The sequence below is a fragment of the Canis lupus genome, chromosome 6 (assembly GCF_048164855.1).
Source record: "Canis lupus baileyi chromosome 6, mCanLup2.hap1, whole genome shotgun sequence".
In the NCBI taxonomy this organism is placed as follows: Eukaryota; Metazoa; Chordata; class Mammalia; order Carnivora; family Canidae; genus Canis; species Canis lupus.
In genome coordinates, this window is record NC_132843.1 from 69,250,673 (window position 1) to 69,258,399 (window position 7,727).

Consider the following 7,727-nt stretch of genomic DNA (forward strand, 5'->3'; position numbering starts at 1 on the left):
ACTCATTATGTACAAGGCTCTGTCTTTCAAATGTGTTAATTCATTCAATACTCCTAGTTGTCCTGTGAGCTGGCTTATGAATTCAAATCTAACAATTAGAATTTTATCACCGGACTTGAGTAGAAGAAGTTGTCCCAAATGTTCAGTGTAGTGTCAGGTTTCATCTATGAAAACTGAAAGCAGGTTGGGGCAAAAATTCTTTTAGTAGCTTGAATGCACCTTTCTGGAGGCTCAACCCATTTCCTTCATGCAGCCTAACAACAGAGGAGTTCTCTGAAAGTCTGAGAAAAGTCTGGCTTTTGGCTTCTCTGGTTTCTGTGTACCTATCTTCTTTTTTTTTTTTAATTTTTATTTATTTATTCATAAGAGACACACAGGGAGAGAAAGGCAGAGACACAGGCAGAGGGAGAAGCAGGCTCCATGCAGGGAGCCAGACGTGGGACTCAATCCCGGGTCTCCAGATCAGGCCCTGGGCTGAAGGTGGCGCTAAACCACTGCGCCACCTGGGCTGCCCCTGTACCTGTCTTCTGTCAGTTTATATATATATGTATATATACATATATACATGTACATACACACTCATATATATATATGTGTATATATATCATATATACGATATATATATTTGCAAAATTAGTAAATATGTTTTGCAAAACATTCAAACAAGTATGTTTAAATAAAAAAGGGAACATGAAGCCTGGTTCTTTCTCTCTTTACCAGGCTTTACTTGTGAACTTTATTCACCTTAGGTAGCTACTCCAGTCATCATCAGTTTGGGGTGTTTTCCCAGTTTTCTGAGCCTTGTTCTGCAATGATAGTATTCATATTGTTTTGCAATATTACTACTTTTTAAAAATTTAACAATATGTTGTGGACATCTTCCATGGTGGTACATTTGATTTAACTACTTTTTTTTTTTCTCTAAGTGATTGCAAAGCAGTGACTAGCTGTCAACAACTAGCATTTATTGGGTGTGTCTATATACCAACTACAGGGTATCATTTTATCTTTTTTCTCACAAAAACCATACGAGGGAGGTATTTTTATCCATTCTGTTTTTTTCCGTGTGAGAAAATTGAGGGATTTCAAAAATGATTATAATTCATTTAACTAGTCCCTATTAAGACACACTGAATTGTGTATATATGTATGTGTGTGTATATATGTATTTCTACAATGAGCACTTGTAGGGTAAAGTCCTAGATTCATTAATTCTATACCTAGTTTTGAGAGCTTGCTGAGTGCCAGGAAATGTTCTAGGCACTAAGAATACTGTGTTGAAGACAGATATAGATCCTGTCTCAATGGTATTACATGCTATTGGATAGATAATCAATGGGTAAGTATCTATCATGATATGTATCAGGTAGTGATATATTTACTAAGAATAATAAAATGGGTGAGGCAACGGAGATTGATAGGGTTGCTATTTCAGAAGGGTTGTCGGGGAAGGCTTCTCTGATGAGAGATCTGATCATTGAGCTGAGCATCTGAGCTCCCATAGTACAAGGGCGGGAACATTCTAGAACAGCAAATGCGAAGGCCCTGAGATAATATGATTCTGGCATGTTCAAGGAGAGATAGGACTATCAAGGATGACCTCAGGTTTAGGGACTGGCCTAAAATGCTAAGTGGTAGGACCATTTACTGAGAAGGAGTGGGAGGGAAAAGGGACAAGACAGGCAAGCTTGAGGAGGTGAGGGAAGGGAAGAAGAGTCGTAGTGTGGACTGAGACTGTCTGTGTCTATTACACATCCAGGGTACATGTTCCCCAGAAAGGAGCTGGGGCACAGACGAGGGATCAGGGCTGGAGACCCAGTTTGGGCATCATGGATATATAGAACATATTTAAACTTATGGGACTGGGTAAGTGCACCCGCAGAGTGAGGGAAGCAGAGAAGAAGGCAATGTCTGAATCGAGAAAATGCAAACATATTTCTAAATGTTGTCAAATTGCTCTTTAAAAAGTTTTACAAATTTATACTTAACACTACCTTCAGGAGAGGGTTGGAGTCTCATTCCCAGGGGTAAAAAAATAAGCTATTTTAATGTACATTTATTTAATTGTAATTGAAACTGACCCAAATTCCAATGTTTTATTGGCGCTGGCTCTGTTTTTTGTTTTGTTTTAAAATCCAAGCTGCCTGTTCTTGTCCTTTGCCCATCTTTTTGATATTTAAGATTTATGGACATATAAACTTTATTGATTGAGAAGGGTTCTTAGGATATTTGTTTTTAAGAATATCTGTCCTTTGGCATATGTTTTGTGGTTACTTTTCTTTTGATTTTTAAAGTGCTTCTTGGAGTTCAGCAGATTAAACTTTTTATGTAATCCATGATTTGATAATATATTTTCCTTCATAGCTTCTGAGCTTTCTTTAATTCGTAGGTCTTTTATTATCTGAGATGACAATCAGACTGTCTCAGGTGCTTTGTTTTGTATTAAATCTTCTAAAGTTTTCAGGATACCTTTGGTTTCTCCTAATTTCATGGCAAGAAATGAAATCGCAGAGCTGACTTCTCTCCTAGCTCGTTTTGCATCTGGTGCACTGCTGGGGAAACAGGAAGACGTAAATAGCTGAGGCAAGCTTTTGGTGGAGCCCAGAGCCAAGCACACAATAGATGCTTAACACACCTTTGTTGAAGGAATACACTGCTGGCTTTTGTCTTAGCCAGGCAGGGTAGAGCTCTGTGTCTGTTGCCAAGAACTTTCCAGACGTTATCACTTGCACAGCCCCAAGATTTCCTGCAGCAGACAGAGCCTGGGGATGAGGCCAGGGTTGGCTTGGTCAGCGGTGGCCAGAGCTGGACGACAGGTTTATAGAGGAAGCGTCTTGCAGATGCTGCTGGGGCAGTGTCTCCCTACCCCAGTAGGACTAGGTGACCGGAGAAGTTCAATTAGGGTTTCCACGGCCAAGCTAGCTCCCTTCGAGGCAGGCTTCGTGAATTTAAACAAACCATACTGTATGCAAAATACATTTTGTGGTGCAAAGTGGGAGCTAGCTGGGCTTCCCGCTGTGGTTTCCAGTCATTTTCTTGTCGCTTTCTGCCATCTACTGGCGTTAGCGCAAATTACCCTGGATTTACCTCCGATTTAGACCTGCCAGGTAGGTTTTATTCCTGTACCTTCTTGGTCTGAAATATAATTTCCCAGATAGGTCGTGCTGAACTGCGCGGGGATCCAACATTTATTTCTCTCAAAAAAAGATCACAGTTCCGAAAGGATGGAATTAGCTGCGAAGTCACTTTTTATCATTTGTGTTCCTTTGTCTGAGAGGCAGTCTTTGATTCTGACCACTTGAGTTTAAATCCTGGCTCTAAAAAAAAAAATTAACCCTGGCTCTATGATTTGTTGGGTGTGTGACGTTAGGCAGGAAACTCAACATTTTGCTGCCCCAGTTTCCTCATTTGTAACAGGTGGACAATACTAGACCTTGCCACGTGAGGTTTTGGCTCAGGTGATGTAAGTTGTCACAGGTAAACTCTATAGTAGCTAGCATCTCAACACTTGAAAAACTTTGTCAATTATTTGTTTGAAATCTGCCTCTGAGTTAAGCATTACTTTGAAACATAGAGCATTCCATAAATTAGTGATTATTTATAACCTCTACCCAGTGTTTTTGGAATAATTTTGTTTCCATACGGCTTTTTAGAGAGAAAGAGAGAATGAGTGGGAGGGGCAAAGGGAGCTAATCTTGAGGAGACACCCTGCTGAGCATGGAGCCTGACAGGGGGCTTGATTTCGTGAGATCACCACCTGAGCCAAAACCAAGAGTTGTGTGCTCAACCAACTGAGCCATTCAGGTGCCCCTCTGGAACCTTTCTTAATATCTCCTTCTAGAATAAGCCATCTTCCCTCTGGGCTCCCACAGCACAGTATCTGAGCCTCTCTTGAACTAATAACTTTTATCTTGGAATGAATATATATATATATATTTACCTGTGTTGCTTTGTACATTGCCTGGGTCCCTGAGGGAAACAGCCAGTTTCCCTGTGTCTGCTACAGTCTTTCTCACAAAGATGTTATTTAACTATTTAATGTCTGTGGAAAGAATGAATAATCTCATCTGATTCCCCACAGGAATCCTGAGTCAGGTAGAGCATGAATTGTGCCCATTCTGTAGATGAGGAACTGAGAGACTTGCCCCTAATGAAATGGAATGGTAGGCCTGGGACTAGATAGAGGTGAGGACTGGAATGCCAAAAATGTGCATGAGAAGAGTAAAGGGAACAACAGAGAGGAGCAAGACACACCCTCAGCCCGTTTGGATGGGGCTGTATGCTGAAGGCTAACTTTGGTTAGCCTCGTGGGATGAGGAAGAAAGGTCGGCCTCTGAAGTAGGTCTTCTGGCTTCCATGCTCCGTCCAAGTCAGTGAAGTGTATTCTCATAGCTGATGCCAAGTTCCTCATTTCTGCTGTCCCGTCATGGATGGTCAGTCTCATGTGTGTTCGCATGACTAGTAATTTGGGTCTAGATGTCAAAATAGTTATTCCCCAGATTTATTTGCAATTGTCAAGAGGCCAAAGAGTCCGACCAGGACAGCCCTGTTACTTTTTATTAGATACAGATTCTAGCTCTACTGAGAGCCAGGGGTCCACGTGAGGGTCCCTGTTCTGGTATTCTCCATGTATCCTGCAGAACAAATGAGTTTTTCTAATGACTTTTTGTTTTCCATTAAAATTTTTAAAAATTTAATCTTTTAATTTTGTATTTCTACTATAGTTAACATACAGACTTACATTGGTTTCAGATGTATAACATAGTGATTCAATACTTCCATACAACACCCAGTGCTCATCACAACAAGTGCCCTCCTTCATCCCCTTCATCTATTTCACATATGATCCCACCTACTTCTCCTCTAGTCACCATCTCTAGAGTTAAGAGTCTGATTTTCGGTTTGTCTACTTTTTTCTTTGTTTTGTCTCTTAAATTCCACATATAGGTGAGATCATATTGTATTTGTCTTTCTCCGACTGACTTATTTCACTTAGCTCTAGTGAGTTTGTAATATGCATTCAACAAATGCTTATTGAGTACCTACTACGGGCCACACATGGTGCTGGGAGCACAAGGAAGCCATGGTCCTTGACTTCTTGCTTACAACTAAATGGAAAGCCAATTGGACATACAAGCAAGTAATATCAATTGTTTGTAGGGGCTGATTTAAATGGGGTTTGTTATTTAAATGCATTTCATGGAAGTCCCTGGAGAACTTACCTTAAATCCTTCTTCAGGTATATCTCTTTTGGGGATTTCAGACATGAATGGACTGACTGGCCTAGGAATATATCCCTCTTTTGGGTCTTTCTTGTTTTTAGCTTCATTATTATCTTCTTTCATAAAAAGTTACCAAGTACCAAGGAAAGGTAAATCTTTCCCACACCCCTGGTTACTAGATGGTCATCACCTCAAGGAGAAGGCCCCGAGGTGAGAATAAAAATGTTATATCTTTATAGTCTAAGTTCAAAGAGCACCCTTCTTTTGTGCCAGACACCCTACCTTCAGCTTGTAGGGAGATGGGACTGGATAGGTAGATGATTAGTGGATTCTAGAGAGGTGTCCTAACCTTAGAAGTGGAAGAGCCCCATGGCAGTGTTAGGACTTAGAGAGACTCTATTGGAAGTTGAGGCTACTGGAGAAATTGGCCTGTTTCCCCTCAGGACAACATAGACGTGGAGGCTACACAGGACACTGTCAGCCCAGTCAGCAGACACTGTGATGTAGTGCCAGCCCTGGGATGTGGAGTAGATGGGACAGAGAAAATGGAGGGTTTCCTTCTGTGTCTGGCCCTCTCACATAAACAGACTCTGACCTTGAATCCACCCAGTCCTCCCTGGGTGGATTCAAGGTCAGAGTCTGTTTATGTGAGATTTTCTGTTGTCTACCCAAGCAAATGAGATCACACAGAGAACCAGACCAGACCAAGAGTGTGACATCTCTCCTCTTCCCTTTATCAGTGAAAGTTCCATGATTTTCATGAGATTAGCAAGGGGACAGAGTTATGAATGAAGAGTAACCAAGATAAGAATACCCAAATTTCCTGGATCATGATGCATTTCAAGATCTGAATAATGTAAGTAGTCTAGTCTTAGCATAGCAAGGTGGACAAATAAAAGTAATTCTTATGGTGACCCTATGGTTCATGCTCACTACAGATGTTGTATTTTATGCCATCTTAAGGATACAAAGATGAAAAAGTTGGCCATGGGTCAGAGTTAAAACTGCACTGGCTTTGGAGGTAGATGGAAGGTATTTGCATCTCCTACTACTCCCTTTGTAGCCTTTCTTCATGTATCTGCATTTGTTTTCTCATCTGAAAAATGAGTTAATATATTCCTTTCAGAATTATCTTAAGGATAATGTAAGTAAAACCTGGAGCACAGTGCAGTATTATTACTATGAAAAATATATTACCTTGTCCTTGTGAACTTGTAGTCTGGTTTGGAGTACTAAGACTATCGTAATGATAATCACAGTGGTCTGTAACAAATGATGCCTCTGTAAGTCGGAAGAGAGTTCGAAGTAGGGAGAGAAGCATCCCACCAAATTCCATTACATCTGTTCAGTTTTGCTCAACATAAATTTATTAAGCGTCTATGATGCATCAGCCTATGTTATTATAGAAATTCAATTTCCAGGTTCTGGAATCAAAAAGACCTGGGTTGGAATCAGATCCTTACAACTTAGCAGAGGTGTGATTTGGGGCAGTTACTTAGCAAACACTCTCAGTTTCTTACTGAGTTTCTTTGTTTATAGAAGAAAGTTTTTAATAGTACCTGCCCCATAGGTTGGTGTGAGGAATAAATAAACACACATGGAGGATATAGCAAAGTCCCTCACACATTTTAAGTACTGAATAAATTGTAGTTGCTGTTAACATCGTCATTGTAATCATCATCATCATCATCATCATCATCAACACCACCAGTCCCTGTGCTTAGGGTTAGGGATTTAAAAAAATGATTAATATATATTTCCATAGTTCAGTAGGATCCTGGGGCCATCTCTGATCTTTAAAGTCTTTTGTAGGCAATCCATGCAGAATAGAACTCGGTTTTCTAGAAACGGGAAGCATTTTTGCTTGGGAAATTTGCAATACTCCTCACTAGAGGAGGGCATTTATTTCACCTACCACACTCATTTTGGGAATGTGCTTCCTTAGAGCTCTCCATGAAATGGAGATAAAGGTCTATTGGTTTTTACAGGGCCAAAGCTTCTCTTACTTGGTCTATATAATTATACAAATGGACAGATTTAGTGATTGAGAGTCCCATCTTTTGCCTATATCTTTTAGCAGGTATTTATGCACAGCAGTGGTATGTTCCAGGGTATTCTAAAGTTCCCTAAAATCAAATACGACCGAGTTGCTGTTGTAGTGCATAGTAACACCTAAGTAGGGAAGTAGCATTTTTAGCATGAAAGTGGCCTGAAAGTCATGAAGTGTGCTTCAGTAAAAAAGAATTCCTGCTACCTGAACTCAGAACAAGGGCTTTCATTCCTGGCTTATGAGGAAGGAAAAAAGACCAAACCAAAACAAAACAAGATGCAAATGTTCTATTAAGCTCCCTTACTGTGCGAATTTTGAATGGTGAAATGTAACTCTGCTCAGAGACAAGGGCTAGATCAGTTGGCTTTAAAGTTTCTTTGGCATTATGGTGCTTAGCTCATCTGGTGGAAGGATGAAAAGAACCCAGAACTGTTAAATGGAACTCCCATTATTAC